This window comes from Eubalaena glacialis, chromosome 10 (genome assembly GCF_028564815.1).
Source record: "Eubalaena glacialis isolate mEubGla1 chromosome 10, mEubGla1.1.hap2.+ XY, whole genome shotgun sequence".
Taxonomy (NCBI): Eukaryota; Metazoa; Chordata; class Mammalia; order Artiodactyla; family Balaenidae; genus Eubalaena; species Eubalaena glacialis.
In genome coordinates, this window is record NC_083725.1 from 72,573,915 (window position 1) to 72,600,626 (window position 26,712).

A 26,712-nucleotide genomic window follows, 5' to 3' on the forward strand; every position below is an offset into this window, starting at 1 on the left:
TTGACAAAAAACAAACAAAACTGTTGGAACCTACCAAAAAAGATACCCTACAAAGACAAAGAAGAAGACAAAGACAAGAAGCCACAAACAGGTGGTAGGAGGGTGCAATCATGATAAAATCAAATCCTATATCCACTGGGTGGGTGACCCACAAACTGGAAAATAATTATATCACAGAAGTTCTCCCACAGGAATGAAAGTCCTGAGCCCCACGTCAAGCTTCCCAGCCTGGGGGTCTGGTAATGGAAGGAGGAACCCCAGAGACACTGTCTTTGAAGGACAGTGGGGTTTGATTGCAGGAATTCCACAGAACTGGGGGAAACAGAAACTCCACTCTTGGAGGGTGCACACAAGGTCCCATGTGCACCAGGACCCAGGGAAAAAAGCTGTGACCTCATAAGAAACTGGGCCAGACCTACCTGCTAGTATTGGAGGGTCTCATGCAGAGGCAGGGAGTGGCTGTGGCTCACTGTGGGGACAAAGACACTGGTAGTGGCAGTTCCAGTGAGTACTCATTGGCGTGAGCCCTCTCAGAGGCCACCGTTTTCTTACCAAGACCTGGCCCCACCCAACAGCCTGTAGGCTCCAGTGCTGGAATGCCTCAGGTCAAACAACCAACAGGGCGGGAACATAGCCCCACAGCTGCTCGCTAAAGACACCCCTTGACTCAGTCTGACTCACCAGGGGGACAAGACCCAACTCCACCCACCAGTGGGCAGGAACCAGTCCCTCACAACAGGAAGCCTGCACAAGCCTCTTATTCAGCCTCATCCATCAGAGGGAAGCCAGCAGAAGCAAGAAGAACTACAATCCTGCAGCCTGCGGAATGGAAAATGCAATCACAGAAAGTTAGATAAAATGAGACAGCAGAGAAATATGTCCAGATGAAGGAACAAGATAAAACCCCAGAAAAACAACTAAGTGAAGTGGAGATAGGCAATCTACTGGAAAAAGAATTCAGAGTAATGGTAGTGAAGATGATATCTCAGAAAAAGAATGGAGGAACAGATCGAGAAGGTGCAAGAAATGTTAAGCAAAGACCTAGAAGAACTAAAGAACAAACAGAGATGAACAATACAATAACTGAAATGAAAAATACAGTAGAAGGTATCAATAGCAGAGTAACTGAAGCAGAAGAATGGATAAGTCAGCTGAAATAGAGAATGGTGGAAATCACTGCCATGGAACAGAATAAAGAAAAAGGAATGAAAAGAAATGAAGACAATCTAAAAGATCTCTGGGACAACATTAAATGCACCAACATGTGCATTATAGGGGTCCCTGAAGGAGAAGAGAGAGAGAAAGGACCTGAGAAAATATTTGAAGAGATAACAGCTGAAACTTCCCTAACATAGGAAAGGAGACAATCACCCAAGTCCAGGAAGCACAGAGAGTCCCACGCAGGATAAACCCAAGGAGGAACATGCTGAGACACATAGTAATCAAATTGACAAAAATTAAAGACAAAAAAGTATGAAAAGGAACAAGGGAAAAGCGACAAATAACATACCAGGGAACTTCCATAAGGTTATCAGCTGATTTCTCAGCAGTAACTATTCAGACCAGAAGGGAGTGACAATATATATTTAAAGTGATGAAAGGGAATAACCCACAACCAGGAATACTCTACCCAGAAAGGTGCTCGTTTAGATTCAGTGGAGAAATCAAGAGCTTTACAGACAAGCAGAAGCTAAAAGAATTCAGCACCACCAGACCAGCTTTGCAACAAATGCTAAAGAAACTACTCTAAGTGGAAATGAAAAGGCCACTACTAGAAACAAGAAAGTTATGAATGGAAATGCTTACTGGCAAACATACAGTAAAGGCAGGAAATCATCTGCACACAGATACGATATCAAAACCAGCAATTGTGGGAAGAGGAGAGCACAAATGCAGGATATTGGAAATGCATTTGAAATTAAAAGACCAGCAACTTAAAACAATCTTGTTTATATATGCTGCTATATTAGAACCTCATAGTAACAGCAAACCAAAAATCTACAATAGATAAACACACAAAAAAGAAAAAGGAATCCCAACACAACACTAAAGTTAGTCATCAAATCAAAAGAGAAGAGAACAAAAGAGGAAGGGAAGAAAAAACACCTACAAGAACAAATCCAAAACAATTTACAAAATGACAGGAACACACATATCGATAATTACCTTAAATGTAAACTGATTAAATGCTCTGACCAAAAGACATAGACTGGCTGAATGGATACAAAAACAAGACCGGTATGTCTATAAGAGACCCACTTCAGATCTAGAGACACATACAGACTGAAAGTGAGGTGATGGAAAATGGTATTGCATGCAACTGGAAATCAAAAGAAAGCTGGAGTAGCAATTCTCATATCAGACAAAATAGACTTTAAAATGAAGATGGTTACAAGAAACAAAGGACACTACATAATGATCAATGATCAATCCAAGAAGAAGATATATCAATTGTAAATATAAATGCACCCAACATAGGAGCATCCCAGTCGAATACTAACAGCCATAAAAGGAGAAATTGACAGTAATGCAATAACAGTGGGGGATGTTAACACCCCACTTTGATCAATGGACAGATCATCCAGACAGAAGATCAATAAGAAACACAGACCTTAAATGACACATTAGACCAGATAGACTTAATTGACATTTATAGGGCATTCCATCCGAAAGCAGCAGAATACATATTCTTCTCAAGTTCACATGGAACATTCTCCAGGATTGATCACATGCTGGCCCACAAAGTGAGCCCCAGTAAATTTAAGAAAACTGAAATCATATCAAGCATTTTTTCCAACCACAATGCTCTGAGATTAGAAATCAACTACAAGAAAAAAAAAAAAACTAAAAACACAAACACGTGGAGGCTAAACAATATGCCACTAAACAACCGATGGTTCACTGAAGAAATCAAAGAGGAAATCAAAAAATACCTAGAGAAAAAGGATAATGAAAGCATGACATTCCAAAACCTATGGGATGTGGCAAAAGTAGTTCTGAGAGGGAAGTTTATAGCAATACAATCTTACCTCAGGAAACCAGAAAAATCACAAATAAACAACCTAACCTTACACCTAAAGCAACTAGAGAAAGAAGAACAAAACCCAAAGTGAATAAAAAGAAAGAAATCATAAAGATCAGAGCAGAAATAAATAGAAATGAAGAAAACAACAGAAAAGATCAATGAAACTAAAAGCTGGTTCTTTGAAAAGATAAACAAAATTGATAAACCTTTTGCCAGACTAATCAGGAAAAAAAGGGAGAGGGCTCAAATCAATAAAATTAGGAATGAAAAAGGAGAAGTTACAATGGACACCACACGTACACACTGATACATTTAAAATAGATAACCAACAAGGATCTACTGTACAGCACACTGAATTCTGCTCAGTATTCTGTGATAACCTAAATGGAAAAAGAATTAGAAAAAGAATAGGTACATATATTGGATAACCAAATCACTTTGCTGTACACCTGAAACTAACACAACATTGTTAATCAACTATACTCCAATATAAAATAAAAATAAAAAAACATGGTTCCAAAAACTACCATTATAGTAAGTTCTTTCATGATTAAAAAAAAAAAGAGGACAAAATCGGAGGACTAACACCTCTGGACTTCTAGACTTAAATATAAAGAAACAGTGATCAAGATATTATGTATTGGTGAAAGAGTAGACAAAAAACAAATGGAACAAAAGAGAGAGCCCAGAAGAAGAGCCACATAAAGATAGTCAACTGAACTTTGAAAAATGAGCAAAGGCAATAGAATGGAGCAAAGATGGTTTTTTGAGGAAATGGTGCTGGAACAATTGGACATCCACATGAGAAAAAATGAATCTAGATACAGTGTTGCATCCTTCACAAAAATTAACTTAAAATGGATCATAGACCTGAATGTAAAATGCAAAACTAGAAAACTCTTTGAAGAACACTGGAGAAACCTAGATGACCTGGGGTATGGCAATGATATTTGGGAGATATCTCCAAAGACATGATCCATGAAAGAAAGAATAGATACACTGGACTTCATTAGTAGCAATGTAAAATTTCTCCTCTGCAAGAGAAGTTGTGAAGAAAATGAAAAGACAAGGCATAGATTGGGGAAAACATTTGCAAAATCTGATAAAAGGCTGTTGTCATAAATATCCAAAGAACGTTTAAAACTCAACAACAACAACAAAAAAGATGAACCCTATTAAAATTGGGCCAAAGACCTTAACAGACATCTCGATAAAGATATACAGTGGCAAATAAGCATATGAAAAGATGTTCCACATCATATGTCATTAGGAAAATATGAATTAAAGCAACAATGAGACAGGGACTTCTCTGGTGGTCCAGTGGTTAAGAATCCGCCTTCCAATGCAGGGGACTTGGGTTCAATCCCTGATTGGGGAACTAAGATCCCACGTGCTGTGGGGCTACTAAGCTCACATACTGCAACTACTGAGCCCGCATGCTCTGGAGCCCACATGCCAGAACTAGAGAGAAGCCCGCACACCACAACGAAGAGCCCGCACACCACAGTGAAGGATCCCGTATGCTGCAATGAAGATCCTGTGTGCTGCAACTAAGACCTCATGCAGCCAAATAAATAAATAAATATTTTTAAAAAAGCAACAATGAGATACCAGTGTACAGGCATACTTCCGAAATATTGCAGGTTTCGTTCCAGACCACAGTAAAGCTACTCACATGATTTTTTTTGGTTTCCCAGTGTATATAAAACTTACGGGGACTTCCCTGGTGGCGCAGTGGTTAAGAATCCACCTGCCAATGCAGGGGGCACAGGTTAGAGCCCTGGTCCAGGAAGATCCCACATTCCGCGGATCAACTAAGCCCGTGCGCCACAACTACTGAGCCTGTGCTCTAGAGCCCACGAGCCACAACTACTGAGCCCGTGCCCCACAACTACTGAAGCCTGCATACCCTAGATCCCATGCGCTGCAACTACTGAGCCCATGCGCCACGACTACTGAAGCCGGCGTGCTCTAGGGCCCACATGCTGCAACTCCTGAGCCTGCGTGCTGCAACTACTGAAGCCTGTGCACCTAGAGCCCAGGATCTGCAACAAGAGAAGCCAACGCAATGAGAAGAAGCCTGCGTGGTGTAACAGAGAATAGCCCCTGCTCGCTGCAACTGGAGAAAGTCCACGCACAGCAACGAAGACCCAATGCAGCCAAAACAAAACAAAAACAAATGTATGTTTACACTATACCATAGTCTATTAGGTGTGCAATAGCATTATGTCTAAAAAATCAACGTACATAGCTTAATTAAAAAATATTGCTAAAAAATGCTAAATATCATCTGATTCTTTAGGAAGTCATAATCTTTTTCCTGGTGGATGGTCTTGTCTTGATGTTGATGGCTGCTGACTGATCAGGATGGTGGCTGCTCAGGTTGGGGGTGGCTGTGGCAATTTCTTAAAATAAGAAAACAACAAAGTTTGCTATACTGATTGATTCTTCCTTTCACGAATGATTTCTCAGTAGCATACAGTGTTGTTTGATAGCACTTTACCCACAGTAGAACTTATTTCAAAATTGGGAGTCAATCTTCTTAAACCCTGCCTCCTCTTTAACAAGTAAGTTTACACAATATTCTAAGTCCTTTGTTGCTATTTCACCAATCAGTTAAGTTTGCTCTTTTATCTGGGCCCAGTTTGTGGCACCCCAGAATATTTACAATAGTAACATCAAAGATCACTGATCAAAGATCACCATAACAAATATAATAGCAATGAAAAAGTTTAAAATATTGCGAGGATTATCAAAACTTGACACAGAGATATGAAGTGAGCAAAAGCTGTTGGAAAAATGGTGCTGGTAGACTTGCTTGATGCAGGGTTGCCACAAACCTACGGTTTGTAAAATACATAGTATCTGGGAAGCACAATAAAATGAAGTGCAATAAAATGAGGTATGCCTGTACACCTATCAGAAAGGCCAAAATCCAGATCACTGAAAACACCAAATGCTGGCAAGGAGTGGATCAAAAAGAACTCTCATGTATTGCTGCAAGTAATTCAAAATGGTAAAGCCACAGTGGAAGATAGTTGGTTGATTTTAACAAAACTAAAGAGAGTTTTACCATACAAAGAGCAATTGTGCTCTCCCTTGACACTCAAATGATTTGAAAATTTATGTCCTCACAAAAACCTGCACACAGATATTTATATTAGCTCTATTCATAATTTCAAAAGCATGGAAGAGGCCAAGATGTTCTTCAGTAGGTGAATGGATAAATAAACTGTGGTACATCTAGACAATGAAATATTATTCAGTTCTAAGAACTGAAAAGAAAGAAATGAAATAAAAGGAAATGAGAACACACGGAGGAAACTTAATGCATATTACTTAGTGTAAAAAGTCAGACTGAAAAGGCTACATACTATATGATTTAAAGTGTATAGCATTCTGGAAAAGACAAAACTATGGGGATAGTAGAAAGATGAGTGGTTGCCAAGGGGTAGATGGAGGAATGGATGAGTAAGCGGAGCACAGAGGATTTTTAGGGCAGTGAAACTATTCTGTATATTTTAAGGTTAGTTACATTTCATTAGACATTTTTTCAAATCTCATAGAATGGCCAAGACCAAGAGTGAATCCCAATGTAAACTATGTACTTTGGGTGATGTTGATATGTCAATGTAGGTTCATCAATTGTAACAAATGTACCACTTTGGTGGGGGATATTGATCACGGGGGAGACCATGCACGTGTGGGTGCAGGAGATATATGGGAAATCTCTGTACCTTCTGCTCAATTTTGCATAAGCTTAGAACAGCTTTAAAAATTATTTATTTAAAAAAACAAAATTTACAAAATTACTTGATGAAATTAACAATCCACAATTACTTTAGAATGCTTAGTAAGTTTTTTAGTACCTGATAAAGCACACTAGCAAAAAATTAGTAAATATAAACAGCACTTGAACAATATTATTAACAACCCAACCTAATGTCCACATGTAGAACACTGCTCACAACATTGTTGTCATTGTGTTTCTAATGATTTGTAGAAAATCCTTAAGCTGGGCACAAAGGAATTGCTCATCTGGGCAGGGGACAGCCACGTGTTTGGGGATTGTTGGTGGATAGTTGAGGAGAGAGGAGAAGAAAGTTGAATACCTGGGGTGAAGGCATGAAGATATGCATTTGGAGAGCCAATCTAGTCATCAGCCTAGGACAGAGATGTGGTCTTCACCAGCCAGAACTCCCCATGAAGGTGGATCAAAACAGGGTGTCCCAAATTGCACTCATCACTTGATTTCTAAACCTCTTCTTCCTTTTGTTTTCCCATCACACTCATCCTATTCTAATTTTTCTAGTGTCTCAATCATCTTTGACTTCTGTCTCTCTTTATCTTCCTACAATCAGACATCATATTCTCAAAATTTCCCATCCAATTTAAACCCATGAATATATCATAGACTTTGTGCCAGGTGTTTTGCTAGAAAGTGGGGTTACAGGCATGAATAAGACACAGTCAGAGAGGGTCCTGCATCAGTCTAGGAGGAAGGAGAAACAGAAGAGTAGTCTAGGAGGTGGAATAAAGAATGCTGTAATTGGAGCTCCCCTAATACTCACTTGATGACTTCATTTCTTCATTCTCTGAAGAATGCAGAAGCTCCATCCACCTTCCTTTCTTGCACTCTCACTTATCCTTTCTTGCACACCTTGCATCTATCTTGTTTGCCTGGTTGTTACACAGCAGCCTCCAAACATGCTCAGGTATTCCTATTCAAAATAGATGAAGGCCTGATTTTATCTCCTCATTCACTATAATTTTTCTTCACTATAATATTTCTAAAAAGTTGAAACATTATCTTAGTAAATATGACTATATGATGGCTAAATGAACTAATGAACATTCACTGTCCTATTTCTTCATAAGTTAACATTGTGCCGTATGTCTTCTATTTCTATCTTCTCTAAAACTGCTTTTCACAATCCTGTCCTTCAAGCTCTAGTTACCAAGTTAAATAACGTTTTCTTGGTATGCTGTTTTCATCTTACTGATCATTAAGACCAGTGAAACCCTTTTGTACTTTCTTGTGTTTATCATCATCTAGGCTAGTGTGATACACTTAAGTATCATAGACCAGAGTTAGCAAAAATAAAACAAAGATGTTCAAACATTTATTTCACAGTGTTTACGAAGACTTAACTTGTGCTAGGTAGTGTTTTAGGTATATGGATTGTCTGCTGAATAAGAGAGACATGGTACTTGCTCATACAGGGTAGGGTAGACAGAAAATTCCCACATAAATAAATAAGTACACAAGATAATTTGCCTGTGATTCATGCTATGAAGGAAGTGAAAAGAGTGATTTCACTGAGAGCAACTTCAGAGGGAACGTGGCCACTTTGGATTAAGTGGTTAGGGAATGCCTTTTTGAGAAATTGACACTGGAATCATGTCATAGCTCTGGTGCTGATCATGGAAGTATTTGAGGCTTTTCTTGGTGGTTTCTCTTGTTTCTGTTAGAGATTGTATGGTTATGGTGTCCACTTTCTATCTGTGATCCAGTTCTTTCACTTTGGACTTGTTGTTGGTATTTGGTCTTATTGGATTAACTGCTATGTGTAGGAATATTGCTCACTCTAGTTAGAGATTCATTGTCAATTCTGGCTTCAGACTTCTGTCCAGATTCCCCTTTAGGGCTATATATATCCCCCAGTTAGAATGAGGGTATGGTAATATGGGCACATTTGTTTTCTGGACAACTTATTTCTTAGTTTTCCATCTATAATTTTTCATTTCTTGCTGGGCATCTACTATATGTCAGGCATAGGTAATCCTATTTAATCACCTGTATCAGTTTGCTCTTGAATCTGTTACCTATTCTATACCCACATGGCTTTTGGGTCCTCATCTTTCTGCTCTGGTGTATTCAATAATTTTTTTCTCTCTTTTATTTCCTTTTCCACATTGCATCCAGAGTCATCCTACTGACATCCAAATTTAAATTATTTATTGCCTTGTTTACAAAACTTTGAAAACTCTGCATTGCCTTGTGATAAAATTAAAATGACTTACCCTGACATTCAACAATTTAACAACAATCATACTCTAAAGTTCCTTTCACAACCACTCCTTTTCCTTTTCCTAGTACTTACCTCACTCTCTCCCTTAGAAGTCACATTCTGCCATCTTCCTTCATTCTTATGGCATTTCTAGACTCTAAATATTACATTACATGAGCCTTTCTCCACCTTTTCTACCATGGGCTCTATATTCCTTCTGCCCTAGTTCAAGTTTATCCTTATTTATGAACCCTTCCTCTTCTCTTCTAGGTTGAGTTAGTAGCTTTCTTTTTTGTGCTATCAGTAGTACCTTGTGCTTATATATATATTACATAGATTTTCTAACTGTTCATTAATTATCTGTTTAGATCATGTACTTTCTTTCTTCTCATATTTCTAGCTGTTATGGACCAATGACCATGTCAAATATGTATTTCATCCTTAACAAGTCTTCAGTCTATCCTTGTGCCTCTGTTTTAATCTCGGCTTCTTTTGACTTTTTCATCACTGTTTCTTTTTCAGTCTCTGTGTCAGTTTTTATACCTCTTTCTCTTCCATTTCCCTTCCTTCTCAACCACTTGAATGCTTCAGGCCAAGGTCCCATTTTCAGGTCACTCCAGAGATATGTGGATATAAAGTGGATTCCTTCCTTGAGTCTCTTAGAGTTATGGCTCACAGCTTTTAGTCGAGGCTTTTGCTTCCTGTGTGGCAGAGGGCCTGATTTTAAAGTAAGGCCTCGAAGTAAAAAAAAATGGTTTCACCTTGTTTTAACATTTGTTATTATCTTGTTAAGGCTCAAGGACCTTTAATTATGTGTTTAATAATGACTTAAATTTAAAAATTATCATACAAAGAGGACTCCTGTTTATAAAATTGGTTGTTTTATGTCTGTATGTGCCCCTGGGTGGGGCATCACACATATAATCCCTGGAAATCACCGAGCTGTCAGGGTCACCCCCTCCTTCTCTCTTACCCAGTGCTGTGAAAAGGCTTTCAGTTTTATTTCTTTGTCTCTCTCATTTTTCAGAAACAGTACTTTTTTTCCCCTTTAAAGTCAGTAGTGCTTCAGCAAGGGTAGAAAAGTTTTCCTCGTAAGGAAATGTTGCAATGTATTATAGATTTTGTCTTGATTTCATTTTTGCAACAGAATTTTAATTTTATCTTACTAATTTTCTTTTAAGTTCCTGGAAATAAACATTTTTGCTTGGTAAGTATGTTTTTACATACTGTGACCCTAATTATAACTATAATTGTGCATGTCTAACATTATAATAAAGCCTACAAAATTTTTGTGCTTGTATTTTCTTCCACAAAAGATTGGTTTAGGGTATCATTTGACATTTATCATATAGCAACAGTGCAGTCTTTTATCACTTTGCCTGCTAAAAAGTGCCTAAAATCTTTAGAAGCTCTGATAACTGAGAGTTAGAGTGGGTGAGGGTCAATATTCTGTGAGAAGCTATCATCAAGATCAGAAATGGTTTAGCTGCAAAAGGGGAAAATAGTTGATAACAGAGTTAGAAAAGAATCCAAGAGCATTTTTAGAAAGGAATAAATCTCCATCATGGGTCATCTCATCTTGGCTGGGTTGGGGGACCTTTCCTACAGACACCCTCTCAGTGCTTTCTCAGAGATCTCTGTAAACCTCTGTTATGCCTTTAGTGACCATATATTTCATGATATGCTGGAACTAGCCTATACTGGCTCATGAGAACCAAATGTTAATTGCTCAGGAATTTTGTTAGGCAGTTATTAAGCACAGCCATTATGAAAGATAAATTATATGGGAGTCACGTCAGCAAGTAGGAAGGGATAAATATCTCCAAGGCTCATCATTTTGCTGATACAATGAATAAGCAAGAGATGAACCATCAGAATCAACTTTGCTGAAACTCTGGAAAATGAAAAAGGTTTATAGCTACCAAATGAGTGCTGAATCAAGAAAAGGGCAACTTAAAAATCGTAGGGGAAAAACATACAGTAGAGTCACGAAAAACAGAAAGAAAGAAATTTAAGCATACTACAAAAGAAAACCATCAAACCACAAAAGGGAAACAAAAATAAGAAGAAATGAACAAAGAAGAACTACAAACACAAGTGGTAAACAAGTTTTAAAATGGCAATAAGTGCATACCTATTGGTAATTACTTTAAATGTCAATGGACTAAATGCTCTGATCAAAAGACAGTGTGACAGATTGGATAAAAAAACAAGAACTACAAGAGACTCACTGCAGGGTGAAAGACACACACAGAAAGTGAGGGGATGTATAAAGATATTTCATGCAAGTAGAAATGACAAGAAAGCAGGGGTAGTAGTACTCAAATCAGACAAAATAAAATCCATAAAGAAAAACAAAGAAGGACATTATATAATGATAAAAAGAATGGTAGGGGAATGTTGTGTCATTTTTACTTGTCTTTGGACCGTCCCATCCCCAGCTTGACAGAGGTCGTGAAGATATCAGTGCATATCTTCAATGTGAGACCCTGGTCCCTGCTTCCAAAGGGAGAAGAGCTGACCTTGTTCTCAAAGAATTGTGTTTGTCTGTTTGGAGCTCTCTGGGGGCTATCTGAAGGACTAATAAAAGGCAGTTTTGTTTTTGTTTCTCCTAGCAGAGAACTTCTTCAGGGCCGAAAAGCAGTCAAGTGGAGGGCATTTCTTGCAAACAAGAAAGGTTAATGAACAATCCCTACTGTCTGGGGGAAGATATTAAGGTTCAGACAAATAATAGACATGCTGTAAACCTGGGAGGAAAGTCTGGTGAGAGATTTTGTGTGAAGTAGAACATTAAAAAACTCCCTTTGTATAGCAATTTAGAAAGTCATGTGCAAACTCTGGGCAGAATATATGCTCAGAAAATTCCTGAGAGACTAAAGCTTTTACCTCTAACTGATCCTTAGGCTCAGGGTAAGCAGAAAGGCTAATGCAGAGTTGTAAAGGGCTTTTGTAGGCATTGGAGGAATGAACTAATATGCAAAGTTTTTATTTTTTTTCCCCCTCCGGGTATTCAAGAAAATCTCTGTCAACATATGAGCTGACTCTAAGCTAAAGGAATGCACTTCAGAGACACACACCACAAATACAGTCTTTACAGAAAAAAGTAGGAAAGTACTAAAGAACAAAACTCATAGCAACCAATGAAAACAATCCCTGAGCATGAAGAAGAATATGATTTCCAGAGTTATCACCTTATAATAGTCAAAAGGTACAGTTTTCCACAGAAAAATTTAAAAGCATACAAAGAAACAAGAAAATAAGGCCCATTCATAGAAAAATGAACAGACACTGTCTATGAGGAATCAAGTCATAGGATTTAATTCTCCTAGCCTCTGCTCACTTGTCTGATTCCCAAAGCTGTTCCCTTGGTTTTAGGTACTGTAACCTGAAAATGGCTTGCCTTTTGGTTGGTGTCCAGTTGAAAGACACAACCAAGCCAAAGCATGGGAGAAGGAAGGGTTTATTACCTCCAGCAAGTAAGGAGAACACTGGGGATCTTTCCTAAAGCAGTGTCTCCCAAAAAGCAAAATTGGGGAAGTTTTAAGCTAAGGATACATGCATATTCATGAAGGGTATTGGGAGATTGACAGAGCCCAAGCTTTAGTTGATTGAAGTCATGAGGGTCAGAAAAGGTCAACATCATCATCCCTTAGGTTCCAGTTGATCTAGTGGTTGAGCTCTTCAGGCTAATCTTTACCATTGTAAGAGAACTGGGAGTCTTTACAACTGGTATATTATCTTTGCTATTGTTACTTCTCTTGCTTGATAACAGTCATTGATTTCTGCATTCTTTTGTTCCCTTAAGATCATTAATTACTGAGACCTGTCAAGGGCAAGCATTGTGGCCAGGCTTAGATCACAAAATGGCTTAGGTCAAAAATGGCTTCTCTTCTGTCAAGAAGCCATGCCTGGTTCTCTTTTCCCAGGGAACCCTTACCCTATCTGCTTACAGTACCACTTCTAGGTACTAAAATCTGTGTTATTTTTATATTGTTTATAATAGATTACCACAAACTTAGTATATCTAAAACAACACACATGTTACATCACAGTTTCTGTCAGGAGTCTGGCATGGCTTAGCTGGGTCCTCTCTCAAGGTATCAAAAGGCAACAATCCAGGTGTTGACTCAACTGTATGCTCATCTAGAGTCTCAACTGGAGAAAAGCTGCTTTCAAGCTTATACATGTTGGCAGAATTCGTTTCCTTGGGGTTGTAGGACCAAGGTCCCATTTTCTTCCTGGCTGTCATTTGGGGCTGCTCTCAGCTCCTAAAGACTGTCCACGGTTCCTTGCCACATGGCCAACTCCATAAGCCCTCTCTCAACATGGCAGCTTACTTCTCAAGCCAGTAGGAGGGAAAAGTATCTCACCTTAAAAAAGGCTCAGTCTCTCTTTAAGGGCTTTCACCTGATAAAGTCAAGCCTCCCCCACCCCACCCCCGATTATCCTCTGGTTAACATAAAATCAACTGGTGTGTGACCTTGATGCATCTGAAAAATTCCGTCAACTTTATCATAGGCTTGAAGAAAGGAGAGGGCATTACACAGGGCTTGAATCATGGAGCTACCCTCATCTGTGTGCCAAGTGACAAACTATGTAAAGTGCTTAGCACAGTATTTGACCTATACTAAGGGCTCAATAAATGTTAACTCCTCCTATCTTTTAATTTTTCTGAAGCCCCTGTTGGAACCACAATCTCAGTGCCCAGAGGGATTGGGACTCAATGAGGTAAATCCCACTGAGGGGGAGGAGGACCTAAAGGAGTTTGCCACCACCAAGCCAAGGGAGAATCTGATTCTACTAGTGATAACAGCATGCCTCACAGCTTAGGAAAATCTGGAGAGGGGAGCTGTTAGTGGGGACTTGAAGAACTAAATCAGAGAAATTAGAGGGAATACATATGCAGATTAGGTTCCAGGGAATTTTTCAGTGTGACAAGGTGGAGTGCCAGAAGGAATTAAGAGAGAAGCATAGCCCTAAACAGTGTATCCCATCCAAATGTGTAGTTGTGGCTGTTACCTGGAGATACATAAAACCTTCAACACATCCTTTATCGCTCCTAATCTGACATCTAGTTGGTAGGAGAGACTTGGGGTTTAAATGGCTCGGGAATTGTAACTGGGCTATTCTGTACATGGAATTCATTTGGTGCCTACGCCTATTCCAGGTGGTAGAGGCAAATTTTCAGAGATGATTTCTAATTAAGATTGGCCTAGGAACCAAAGTAAGCAGATAACTGGCAAGTGTAGTAGGGGAAAGAAACCCCAAGGAACAAAAACCCCCCAAAAATGAAGAGACAAAGTCTGCTTGAATTGGATGAAAAAGGCCAGAGGACCAGAGGATCCTATAGGACTGGGAAGGAAAACGTAGGAAAAAGAGAAGCTCCCAATATACAGGAGCACTCATCTCTAGGAGATCGTGAAAACTGAAAGTAGTATGGTAGACCAGCCACTCCAGGGAGCATAAATATAGGATTGTGATGACCACATATCAAGTTACAATAAAGATTGAAAAGCTTACATTGGGGAATGAAAGAAATGATTAAGACAGAAAGGCCTAAATTAAGTCCATGCCTTTTTTTTTTTTTTTAACTTAAAACTACATACCACAGCTGTCATCAGGGACACTGATCCAGTAGGTTAACTTTGGGAGGTAGTTTTCCATCTCCTGTTACTTCTGCCATGAGATAATAGGAAATATTAGCTATGGAAGTTGCTGCAACATGGAGAATGACTTTCATCATTTTGTTGTAGACTGAAAGTTAAGCGAGATGCAGTGTCTCTTTTCTGCTAATGTTTTAGCAAGTTCTGTTATTTTCTTGTCTCAAAATGGGGTTACCCTTCCCTCTAGAAGATGTGAGAAATTGTGACCCAAAGAAGGCCTCTTCTGCCTTTGAAATTCCATAGCTATTGACCTCCAGATCGGTTAGGAAGGAACCAAAAAGGTAGGACAGAAGCTGAAGTTGCTTTTTCTAAGACTTAGGATTAAGCCTACTGACCTGCAATTCTCATGGGTGTCAGTTCAAGGGCACAGATAAAGGCACATAGGGAGGAGGGTAGACTCCTCAATGATGATTGTCTCCACTGGACTATCTGGAGATAGTTCAGATCTGGCACTGGGAGCTAGGGAGTCAGTGTGTCCTGTTACACTGTCAGGCTCTTCTCATTCTGGACTCCGCATGAGTAAGCTCTATTGGGCACTGGGTAGGAGCTGAATGTGTCAGAAGACATTCTGTAAGATGACCTTCTATGAAGGGAGCTGGCAGACTATTGATACATCCTCACATTAGGAGATGATCTAACAGTGATTTGGGAGCATTGGTTTATACCCAACCAGTGGACACAACCTTTGATCACCAAGCAGAATGGTACAAGTAAAATTTTATATTGACTAGAGAAAGTGTAATGTGGAAATCAATCCATATATTTAGTCCTTGCTAAAGATGTAGTCCCTGGTATTTATGAAGTCTGATAAGATGATTTCTTCTGAAGAATAATGCAAAACCCTTTATTAGGCATAGGTAGGTCCCAACACACTAGTATTTTCCTCAGGAAGAAGTCATGTTTACAGTTAAGGAGTGTACCAGAATCCCCTTTTCCCATCCCAGGCTAGAGTGTCTGGGAAGAAATCCTTTGAAGTCACATAGAAAGTCAACTTTGTCAGTTCCAGCAAGGATCTATTAACAGTCACAGACTTACATCCTTGTTCAAGACCATGTTTTGTCTTTTCACTGACTTATTCTCTAAGAAAAGTACATATAAAATAGTGTGTATATCTGAGCATAGTGTATAAGGCACTTGTTCTGATGGTTTCCAAAGTCAACAAGCCGTTCTTTGTAGCTTTGTGTGCCTCAGAGCTGATGGTGGGGTTGTATAAATGAGAAAGAAGTAGAGACATGAGTGGTAGGAAGAAGGATGAGCAGAAGCAAGAAAATGTTCCTTAGTTCTCATCAGCTTTACTGTTGCTTACAGAAAAGGACTTGTGTGCTGGAGATAGATTATTTGCCCGTACTTTGCTGTGCTGGAAAGATTTTGACAATGGTTTCTACTTGTAGCTTATAGTTTGGTCTATTTGAATACCAAGTAATGGGCATAGATTTAAAGAGGGCAGGCATCTAGTCAAAGCAAGGCAAAACTTTCAGCGAATTAATGGGGGTGTTAAGGATTGAAATGTCCTCACTCGTCTTACTGATTGAACTGGACTTGGTTTTAAACTGATTTAGAATTTAAAGTATGAGTTAATATTTCAAAGTGGTTGTTCTCAGTCTTTATTTTGCATAATGATAACTAGAGGACATATTAAAAACGTGGATTCCCAGCTGCAGTCACAGAGAATCTGACATGGAATGTCTAGCTTATTGCTCAGGAACTATCATTTTTTATAAACAATCCAACTTTCACTTTATAAACACTGCTAAGTTTTCAGTCACATTTTGAAAAAACACTATTCTAAGGAGACATTTTTAGTGGAGAAAAGGTGAGAGTGTAAAAAAAAAAATTACCCTTCCTGTTGCCCTGGACATGAAGATAACTCACTTGAGACTTTTTGCTTCCTAGTTTTCAACTGAAGTATTCTTTCCCTTTCAGTGTTTGAATGAATACACCTGAAGGTTCAACTACTTTGCTAAAATGTTCAACTGAGGGGTTTTTCAGAATTTAGCTTCAAAGGATAAAGAAATGAAAAGGGCTATAAAGAGCTAGAAAGGAGACATGTAGGCTAGATCCAGAAGTGCTGCCAACATGGGACTGACTGTAATATGGTTTCCAGAGGAGGGATCAGAAAGAATATTGGAGAAATATTATCAAAGAAACAATAGAAGAACATATCTCAGAGCCGCATGTGACCTGATTGTTTCTAAAGAAAATATACATCAAATGTACAGGGTGGCACAGTGGTGGCACAGTGGTTAGGAATCCACCTGCCAATGCAGGGGACACGGTTTTGAGCCCTGGTCCGGGAAGATCCCACATGCCACGGGGCAACAACTCAGCCCGTGAGCCACAACTACTGAGTCTGCGCTCTAGAGCCCGCAAACCACAACTACCGAAGCCCGTGTGCCACAACTACTGAAGCCTGCGTGCCTAGAGCCTGTGCTCCGCAACAAGAGAAGCCACCGCAATGAGAAGCCCTCGCACCGCAACAGAGTAGCCCCTGCTCGCCGCAACTAGAGAAAGCCCGCACGCAGCAACAAAAGACCCAATGCAGACAAAAAGTAAATAAATAAATAAAATAAATCTTAAAAAAAAAAAGTTGTACAGAAATAATAATATTTCTCATGCTACTATTAATAATAATAACTCTGTTTATATATGTCCTCGAAATACTCTATTTTCTTTTTTTCTTTCTTTTTTCTTTTTCTTTTTTAATTGAAGTATAGTTGATTTACAATGTTGTGTTAGTTTCAGATGTACAGCAAAGTGATTCACTTATATATGTGTCTATGCTTTTTCACATTCTATCTCCTTATGAGTTATTGCAAAATACCGAGTATAGTCCCCTGTGCTATACAGTAGGTCCTTGTTGGTTATCTATTTTATTTATTTATGTATTTTTAAAAATAAATTTCTTTATTCATTTTTAGCTGCGTTGGGTCTTCGTTGCCCCATGCGGCCTTTCTCCAGTTGTGGCGAGCTGGAGCTACACTTCGTCGTGGTGCGTGGGCTTCTCATTGTGGTGGCTTCTCTTGTTGCAGAGCATAGGCTCTAGGCATGCGGACTTCAGTAGTTGTGGCATGCGGGCTCAGTAGTTGTGACTCACGGGCTCTAGAGCGCAGGCTCAGTAGTTGTGGCGCACAGGCTTAGTTGCTCCGCGGCATGTGGGATCTTCCCGGACCAGGGATCGAACGCGTGTCCCCCGCATTGGCAGGCAGATTCCTAACCGCTGCACCACCAGGGAAGTCCCTTATTTTATATATAGTAGTGTGTATATATTAATCCCAAACTCCTAATTTGTCACCCCCATCTTTTCCCTTGGTAACCATGGTTTGTTTTCTATGTCTGTGGGTCTATTTCTGTTTTGTATTGATATATAAGTTCATTTGTATCTTTTTTTTAGATTCCACTTACAAGCGATATCACATGGTATTGTCTTTGTCTGGCTTACGTCACTTAGTATAATAATCTCTAGGTCCATTCATGTTGCTGCAAATGGCATTATTTCATTATCTTTTATGGCTGAGTAATATACATATATCTATCTATCTATTTATCTGTCTATCTCACATCTTCTTTATCCATTCATCTGTGGATGGACATTTAGGTTGCTTCCATGTCCTGGCTATTGTAAATAGTGCTGCTATTTACGTTGGGGTGCATGTATCTTTTTGAATTAGAGTCTTCTATGGATATGTGCCCAGGAATGGGAGTGCTGGATCATATGGTAACTCTATTTTTAGTTTTTTAAGGAGCCTCCATACTGTTCTCCATAGTGGCTGCACCAATTTGCATTCCCACCAACAGTGTAGGAGGGTTCCTTTCTTTCCACACCCTCTGGTGGGCAGGACCATGTCTAAGGTCATGTGTAGAGGCAGCTGTGGACTCAGGAAGTCTTTACAGCCTGTCTGGTGATGGGTGGGGCTGTGTTCTGTCCTGTTGATTGTTTAGCCTGAGGCATTCCAGCACTGGAGCCTACAGGCTTTTGGGTGGGGCCAGGTCTTGGTGCCAAAATATTAGCCTCCAGGAGATCTCATACAAATGAATACTACCCAATACTTCTGCTACCAGTGTCCTTGTCCCCAGACTGAGGCACTGCAGCCCCCACCTCTGCAGGAGACCCTCCAAGAGCAGCAGGTAGGTCTGGCCCAGGCTCCTATGAAGTCACTGCTTTTGTCCTTGGTCCTGGTGTGCACAAGACCTTGTGTGCACTCTCCAAGAGTGGAGTCTCTGTTTCCCCAAGTCCTGTGGAGCTGCCCCGCTGGCCTTCAAAGCCAAATGCTCTGGGGGCTCCTCCTCCCGATGCCAGACCCACAGGCTGTGAAGGCTGACATGGGGCTCAGAACTCTCACTCCTGTGGGAGAACTCCTGCGATATAATTATTCTCGGCTTGTGGGGGTGGTGTATGGGACTTGATTAGATCACGAGTTTGCCTCTCCTACTGTCTCATTGGGTTCCTTCTTTATGTCTTCGGATGTAGAATATCTTTTTAGGTAGGTCCCAGTCTTTTTTATTGATGGTTGTTCAGCAGTTGTGATTTTTGGTGTGCTCCTGTGAGTAGGTGAGCTCAAGGTCCCTTCTACTCTGCCATCTTGTCCAGGAAGCCCAGAAATATTGAAACAGGAGGGAAGGAGTCAGGGCACAACCTTTGAAAGAATGATATAGCCCGAGGACATGACATAAACTGATTAGAACCAAGTGGGTCCAAGATGGTGGACAAGTCGACTTCCACTAGAACTTAAGCCTCAGTATACGCTCACATCAGCAAGCTAAATGACACACCCACAGGCGCCATGACAGTTCCAAGACCAACTATAAGGATCAAAAAGTGGGTGGTGGCCCAATTCCTAGAAATCCCTGCCCCTTCCTAAAATAGCTGGAATACTCCTCCCACTCATTAGCCTATGAAATTACCCACCCCTATAAAAACTGACAACCCCATACCCTGGTGCCTTTCTCACCTTCTGAGATGGCCCATACTCTGTCTGTGCAGTGTGTTTCTCCCAAGGCCACTCTCACCTTCTGAGATGGCCCACACTCGTGCAGTGTGTTTCTCTCTAAATAAATCCACTTCTTACCTATCACTTTGTCTCTCACTGAATTCTTTCTGTGATGAGACATCAAGAACCTAAGCTTCATTAAATCCTGAAACCAGGCACGTGATCTCAGTTGGAAAACTGTGGGTTTTGGCCAGGTTCGAGTCTTGGCCATGTGGGTTCAAGTCCCAATCTTGGTTTTGGCCCAGTTCGAGTGCCAGCCGTGTGGGTTCAAGTCCCAGTCTGGGTTTTGGCTGGGTTCGAGTCCCAGCACATGGGTTCAAGTCCTAATCTGAGGTGCACGGTTTCAATATTATTACACTCTTAGAATAAAGGGTAAACAGTTTAAAGGTTAAACAAATCAACAAATTGTGTTATTTACACATATGTTATAATTGGTTTATTGTATCATCATATTACTTGGCCCTGGCTTTCGAGACCTCTTGTCTGGCAACAGTCAACGTAATTCCTTTTAAAACTACTCTTTTTCTTTTTCTTACCTTCTAGTTCACTTTCTTCCCGTAGAAACTACACTCTGTCATCTTTCCTCAAGCTCCTAGTTTTCTTAACTCTGTTTTTTGAGGGAGAGCAGAATACACCACTGCATGATGTGTCACTTTGTCATGGGGATTGTTTTTGGCAGAATGCACTTAAGACTCAGCAGCCTTAGGAAAAGCTTTTTACCTCTCCCTTATCTGCCTAAAAGAATTTATGTAGAGATCCTCTACCAGAAAGAGAGCTATTACCAGAGATATCTTTTTATATCAGAAAGACTTATCTGCATGGCATTGAAAACACTTGTTTGCCAAACATTTGCTCTTCTCATCTTCTGGTCTATTGTCTTCTTCCCCATTGAAGCACCAGATCCCTACCCCCTCTTTCTTATCTCAGGATGTTTTATAAGGCTAGATTGTCTGACTGCTTTTGAGTCTTCATGTTTTGGTGGGCTCCCATAGATATATAATTAAATTTTTTTCTCTTATTAATCTGTCTTATATCAATTCAATTATCAGACAAGCCAAATAATCTAGAAGGGAAGAAGGGAAATTTTTTCCTCCCCTATAATATTATATTACATGAATGCTTCCCAGTATGCTATACTCCTACCCAATTCAAGTTTCTCCTTATTTGTGAAGCCTTCCATTATCTTGCAGGTTGAGTTAGTACCTCTCTTCTCTGTGTTTACCGTAGCACCTGTTACTTACATGAATCATAATAACAGTGTTAAACTTTTCCTGAGTCCTTTACTCCTGGAAAGCAGTGATGGTTAAAGGAATCCATTCATCCTTTTGTATTCTGAAAAACAGCTTGCCTCAAAGAACCACCATATAACTTAGATAAGACTCACCCATGTCTCCCTTTTTTACTTACAGTGAGGCAGACACAGACCCTTTAAATTCCCATTCTTTGCCTCATAAAAGATTAGCTGAGCTGTTTTTCCCCCACTGTTCAATTGAAAAGTGCTTGAAACTAAACATTAGTTAAGCTTATCTCCTTTCTGCAGTCCCTCGAACTTTGACCCACCCTCCTCCTGACCCAGCATACAACTCTTCCTTAATGATCCCTCCTAAGAATAAAACATTCCCTGAGTATCCCACTTCCACTATACTGTGTTCTTGTTGACTCTTTCCCATAAAAGAAAATTCCTTTCTGCCTGGCCTTTGAGATGCTTGCAGCTTTATGTTTGGATTGTTTTCTCTATTACAATAGTCTCTTTCCCCTTATTGCAATAATTCTTTCAGATAAAGTCTCTTTTAACCTAAATCTAGGTTTATTTTTATTTGACAATAGAAATAACCAAATTGTTTAATTGTTTCAATAATGTACTCCCTTTCCCCCAGATTTGGAGCAGTTTATTGGAGCAATGAGAATGTTAGATTCATATTTGTGTTCTTAGCATGCCTTAATCTGCCTGTGTCTCTGGCTGTTCCCGTGCCTATTTTCATCAATTCCTGTTTCTATTTTAGTCTCTGAGTATGTTGTTGTATCTCTCTGTCTACCCCATTTCTCTCCTTTTCCTTCACCTACCTGTTTCCTTGAGGCCAAGTTCCTGTCTTCAGGTTGCTCCAACGGTATTAGAGAGAAAGTAGAGTAGATTCCTTCCCTGAGTCTGGTAGTTTGCTAACTGAATCTTCAGCCTAGACTTCAGCTGCCTCTGTGGTAAAAGGGCCTTATTTTATCCTCCAAACAGGAAGTGAAAAACTGGTTTCACTTTTGTTTTGGTTTTTATCTTTTAAAAAATTCAGCTGATTTAAAGGAATACTGGCTTGCTTGCTTGCTTATTTATTTATTATTTATATATTGTGTTTGCTGGGTGTTAATATTACTGTGGATAGAAGACTAATGTGTGTGCGTATCAATGATGAGATGGGGTAAGCACCAGGTAATGAACATAGGAGAACAGGAAAGGGAAAGAATTGGGGAGGAGATGTGGGCACATTAGAGTTTTTCCTCTACGAAATGGCTTTAACTGCTTTATTGTTCTAGTTCCTAAGTCACCCAAGGACAAAGAGAAGCATGCTCCCAGTGCTAATTAAACTTGTTATTTTTTAATTTCCCATAAAAGACCTTTTTTTCTTGAATTAACTGTTGTCGACTAAAAAAAAAAATTACAACCTAAAAGTTGAGAGTTATGTTTTATTTGGCGGATAAAACTGAGGACTTAAGCCCGGGACGCAATGTCTTCGATAACTCTAAGGGGCTGCTCTGGAGAGGTAAGGGAGGAGCCAGGATATATAGGAGTTTTTGCAACAAAGACCATGTAGTTGAAACATCAAGATTACTGTTAATTAAAGAAAAACCAGACATCTCAAGTTAATGAATTTTGTGTTTTTCTATGTATGGGAAGATTCAAGAGTCTGGGCTCACTGAAATAATATCTTTGATATGCACCTTAACTATCTAGGGCCAGTATCCTGCTTTTCTCCATCCTGAATCCCTTCAGAGTGCACAGTTGGGGGTGGCTGCAGTGGCTACTGGCTGGATGGTCACAACATTCTTTGTTTACTGTGGCAACATTCTTTGTCCACAGACCTATACTGAGCTCTTCTGTGCTGTGTTCTCAGAATACTTAATTCCACTCTTATAATGCTCCTATCACAATGTGCTGCACTGTAGCTATTGCTTGTCTATATTATTTCTCCCATCCCCCAAACCTCATACATCCCACCTCCCTGTGTTCCTCCCAGGTGCGGGGGAGATCTGTCTTTATTTATTTTTGGCTGTGCTGGGTCTTTGTTGATGCGTGCGGGGCTACTCTTCGTTGCAGTGTGCAAGCTTCTCATTGCAGTGGCTTCTCTTTGTTGGAGAGCATGGGCTCTAGGCTTGCGGGCTTCAGTAGTTGTGGCACGAGGGCTCAGTAGTTGTGGCTCGCAGGCTCAGTAGTTGTGGCACACGGGCTTAGTTGCTCTGTGGCACGTGGGATCTTCCTGGACCAGGGCTTGAACCCGTGTCCCCTGCATTGGCAGGTGGATTCTTAACCATTGAGCCACCAGGGAAGTCCTGGGGAGATCTGTCTTATTTATCTTTATATTCCTAGTTCCAGACATAGTGCATAAAATATATAGATGAACAAAATGTGTGATGATTGAATAAGGAGATTAGCATATCTGTCTCAGGTTGTTTCCTCAGTTATATTTGAGGGTATTAATAGCTATTTCAGTGAGTTAACATGAGACACCAAGAAGGTATGAGGAGGGCTGGCATGGTGTCCTTCCAACAAGGCTTACCTTTTTCTTTTCCCTCAAAGTAGGAGCATAGGCGTTTTCAATTATGAAGTTTCAATGTCTGAGACAGGTTTTGTTAGGGATAGAGTAGGATAATTAAACAGCTAGTTCACAAATCCCACAAGGGGATCGTAGATAGAGAGGGAGCTTTGGGAGACCACCATAAGTCAGTTATCACTCAAGAAAACAATCAGAGCATCTTGAAACCAGGCAACAATCTGAACATCTTCAACCCGAGCATGCCTGCTTAGCAATAAAAGCAAAACACATACCTCAAAACAATAAGGCAATAGTGAAGAAATGAGACTTACATCCTGCTGGTTGAAGTCGGCAAGTTAATGACTCTTAGGACATGCTCCCCTACACATCCCAAGACAGGGAATGTAGGGGAAAGGTGATTATAAAGTTCCTTTGATTATAAAGTTGTAGCCCACTTAGCTCTCAGGGCAGCACTCTCTTGCCTGCCCGTTTGTATCTCTCACAAGCATCCTATACTAATAAACTCTCTTTTCTGTTGCTCTGCCCGTCACTGAATTCTTTCTGTGCCAAGGCAAAAGAACGGTATGCTTTACTGAGTCCCAAAACCTGTCGTGCGGCTTCAGTTTGAGTCCATGATCCAGTAGTTAGTAGCTATATTTACTTAAGTCTTGGGTGTGGGGGACCACATAAGTAAGGAGAAGCAGCTGAGTGGTGGAATGAATTTGTGCCCGTCACACTATGTACCTCACATAACATTAATGAGGATAAAATGAGATAGGTTAATCTCACCCAGTGCTTGGCCTGAAACAGATATTCAAATATGAATTCTTTTCTCCCCAGCACATAATTTGTTTGAAGATCAAATCTTTCAGAACAAGAGACATCAAGTGGAGGGTCTTCAGCTGCAGTGTTCCTTTCAGTGTTTAATTTGAACCTGAGTATTTCTATATGAGTGGATTTTTTGTTTTTGTTTTTTTTACATTCTTATGCTGGGCCTTGTATCAGTGCCTGTCTCTTCTCTATTGCTATGCTGTGGATCTAGAGATCATAGAGTCTGTGTCTGACCACTTCAGATTCTCTCACAGTGTGAGAACACTTTCTGTATATGGTAAGATTTCAGGAAATGTATAAATTAATTAAGGGGTTAAAGCAATCCCATGGGCTCAAAATCAGATTCACAAACAAGTTTATTTCACCACATAGCTGCTTCCTGTTACTCAGGTCAACTCCCAATGCTGAGAACAGACTTTTGGTTTCATTTCTCAGTCTTATGTCAAGTCCCAAAAATGTTTGTTTTTAACGTAAATGTTTGTTAAGTGATTAGTAAATGTTTTTTGTAAAATGTTTTCTCTTTGCTTTCCTGTTTCCTTTTTTAACTGCCAGTTTCCTAATTTAAGTTCTCTTTGAAAAATTCAAGACTTATTCTGAATAAACTGAGGGAAAAGGAATTCATCCAGATCTCTGCAGTGATACTACAGAGAGCCAGTGACCCATCCAGGGTTCCATCCAGGACTGGAACTAGGGTGAGGCAGGAGAGAAGCCTAGGGCACAAAGGAAGTTGAGAGTGAGGGAGTGTTTAAATTTTGTAGTCTGGGTATCTAACTTGCTTTCAGCTTCAGCTGAAAATCCTGAGGAGTGGGCCACTCCATCTCTATCCATTGATTACAGAGACGAGGGCAGCTGAGATCACTGAGTCTCTCCTGCCTGACATTTCCCCTGATCCTTTCCTTTCAAGTGGCTCATCTTTAGCTAAGAGAAAATGTCTTTTATGGGACTCTGTTAGCTTCTTCTGAAATCTGGTGGGAGACGCTTGCCAACAAAGAAAGGGTGGGGGAGGACAATATTTCTCCTCGTCCGGTCTTCGTTCTTTTGGCTGCCAACTAATTTAAATGACATGAGACAATAACAGGAGAAAATCAAAGTTAGTACATAGGTATGAAGAATTAACATAATCATGAGGAATTCCAGAGACAATAAGGCAAGATGAGGTATATTTATATATCATACTGTACTAAGGAGAAGGAGGTAGGGGACTGGAACTTCAAAGGGAAGTAAGGCAATTCACAGGAAGACGAAGAGTTAATTTTTGTTAAGTAAATGTTTGCTGGGCCATCTAGAGACAGTGGGACACAGAGAGGACTTGGATCAAAACTGCCTTGCTAAGTTCCTCCCTGTCTACCACGCGTAGTTCATAGTATACTATAGCTCTTTATGGTGATAGCGCCTTCCTAGAACAGATCATCTATCTTAAATTCTTTCAGGCAGTTAGGGAGGTGTTCAGAAGTTCTTCCTGAGTCTTTTGGGCCTTGCTTGTTTTCAGTTTAAAACAGTCTTCATGTGAGAGGGGCACATCTTGGGGCAACCTACCCTGAACCCTGCAAAAAGAGGAGGAGAAGAATAAGAAAAATCAGATATCCCAGGTGTTTTAGTATAAATCCAGTCTTCCTTGGTTTCAGCACCAGATGCATGGGGGTTTTACCTCTCACCAAGCAATTCTGCAACACCAGCCGGTTGTCCTACATTTTAACTCAATTCTGACACTTATCTACCTGGATATAGTGCCACATCCCACAGGGTAAGGGCTCAGTCCCATGAGACTGCCCCCAGATTCAGATGCCATTTGCAAGTAGTAGGTTCCCAGGTTACCCGCAAATTCTAACTTGGCTACAAATTGGAACCTACCACAACCCCCCACCCTTGGTTTTGATTAATTTGCTAAAGCAGCTCACAGAACTCAGGGAACACTCACTAATGTTTAGCAGTTTTTTTAGAAGTATATGATAAAGATAAACAGTCAGATGAAGAGATACATAGGATGAGGTCTGGGTGGGTTCTGAGTGCAGGAGCTTCCCCATAGAGTTGGTGTATATCACCCTCAAAGGTATATGTGTTCACCAACCTGGAAGCTCTCCAAACCCCACGCTATTGGGATTTCATGGAGGCTTTCTCACATAGGCATTATCTATTATTAACTCCGTTTCCAATCTCTCTCCCCTCTCTGAAGAATGATGGGGTGGGAGGGGCTGAAAATACCAAACTTTTAACCATGGCTTTGTCTTTCTGGTGACCAGCCCACACCCAGGAGCCATCCAGGGGCCCACCCAGAGTTGCCTCATGAGAACAAAAGATGCTCCTGCCACTCTTATAACTTGGGAGTTTATAAGGGTTTGAGGAACCCTGTGTCAGGAACTGGGACAAAGATCAAATATACATTTCTTATTATAAATCACAATATCACACCAGGGTAAGACACAGGCATCAGATCCTGCCTTCAGTGGACTTCTC

At 40.2% G+C, this 26,712-nt stretch overlaps 1 long non-coding RNA gene across 1 annotated transcript in view; it reads right to left on the reverse strand.

The window, feature by feature from the left end:
- Positions 1-21,888, reverse strand: part of LOC133099341 (uncharacterized) — a 31,785-nt gene extending 9,897 nt beyond the window's left edge. The window contains exons 1-2 of the long non-coding RNA XR_009702315.1: positions 21,752-21,888; positions 7,597-7,746 (exon numbers count right to left, since the gene is read on the reverse strand). This is a non-coding gene — a long non-coding RNA (uncharacterized LOC133099341). The remainder of the gene's footprint in view (positions 1-7,596; positions 7,747-21,751) is intronic.
- Positions 21,889-26,712: the final 4,824 nt, after the last annotated feature.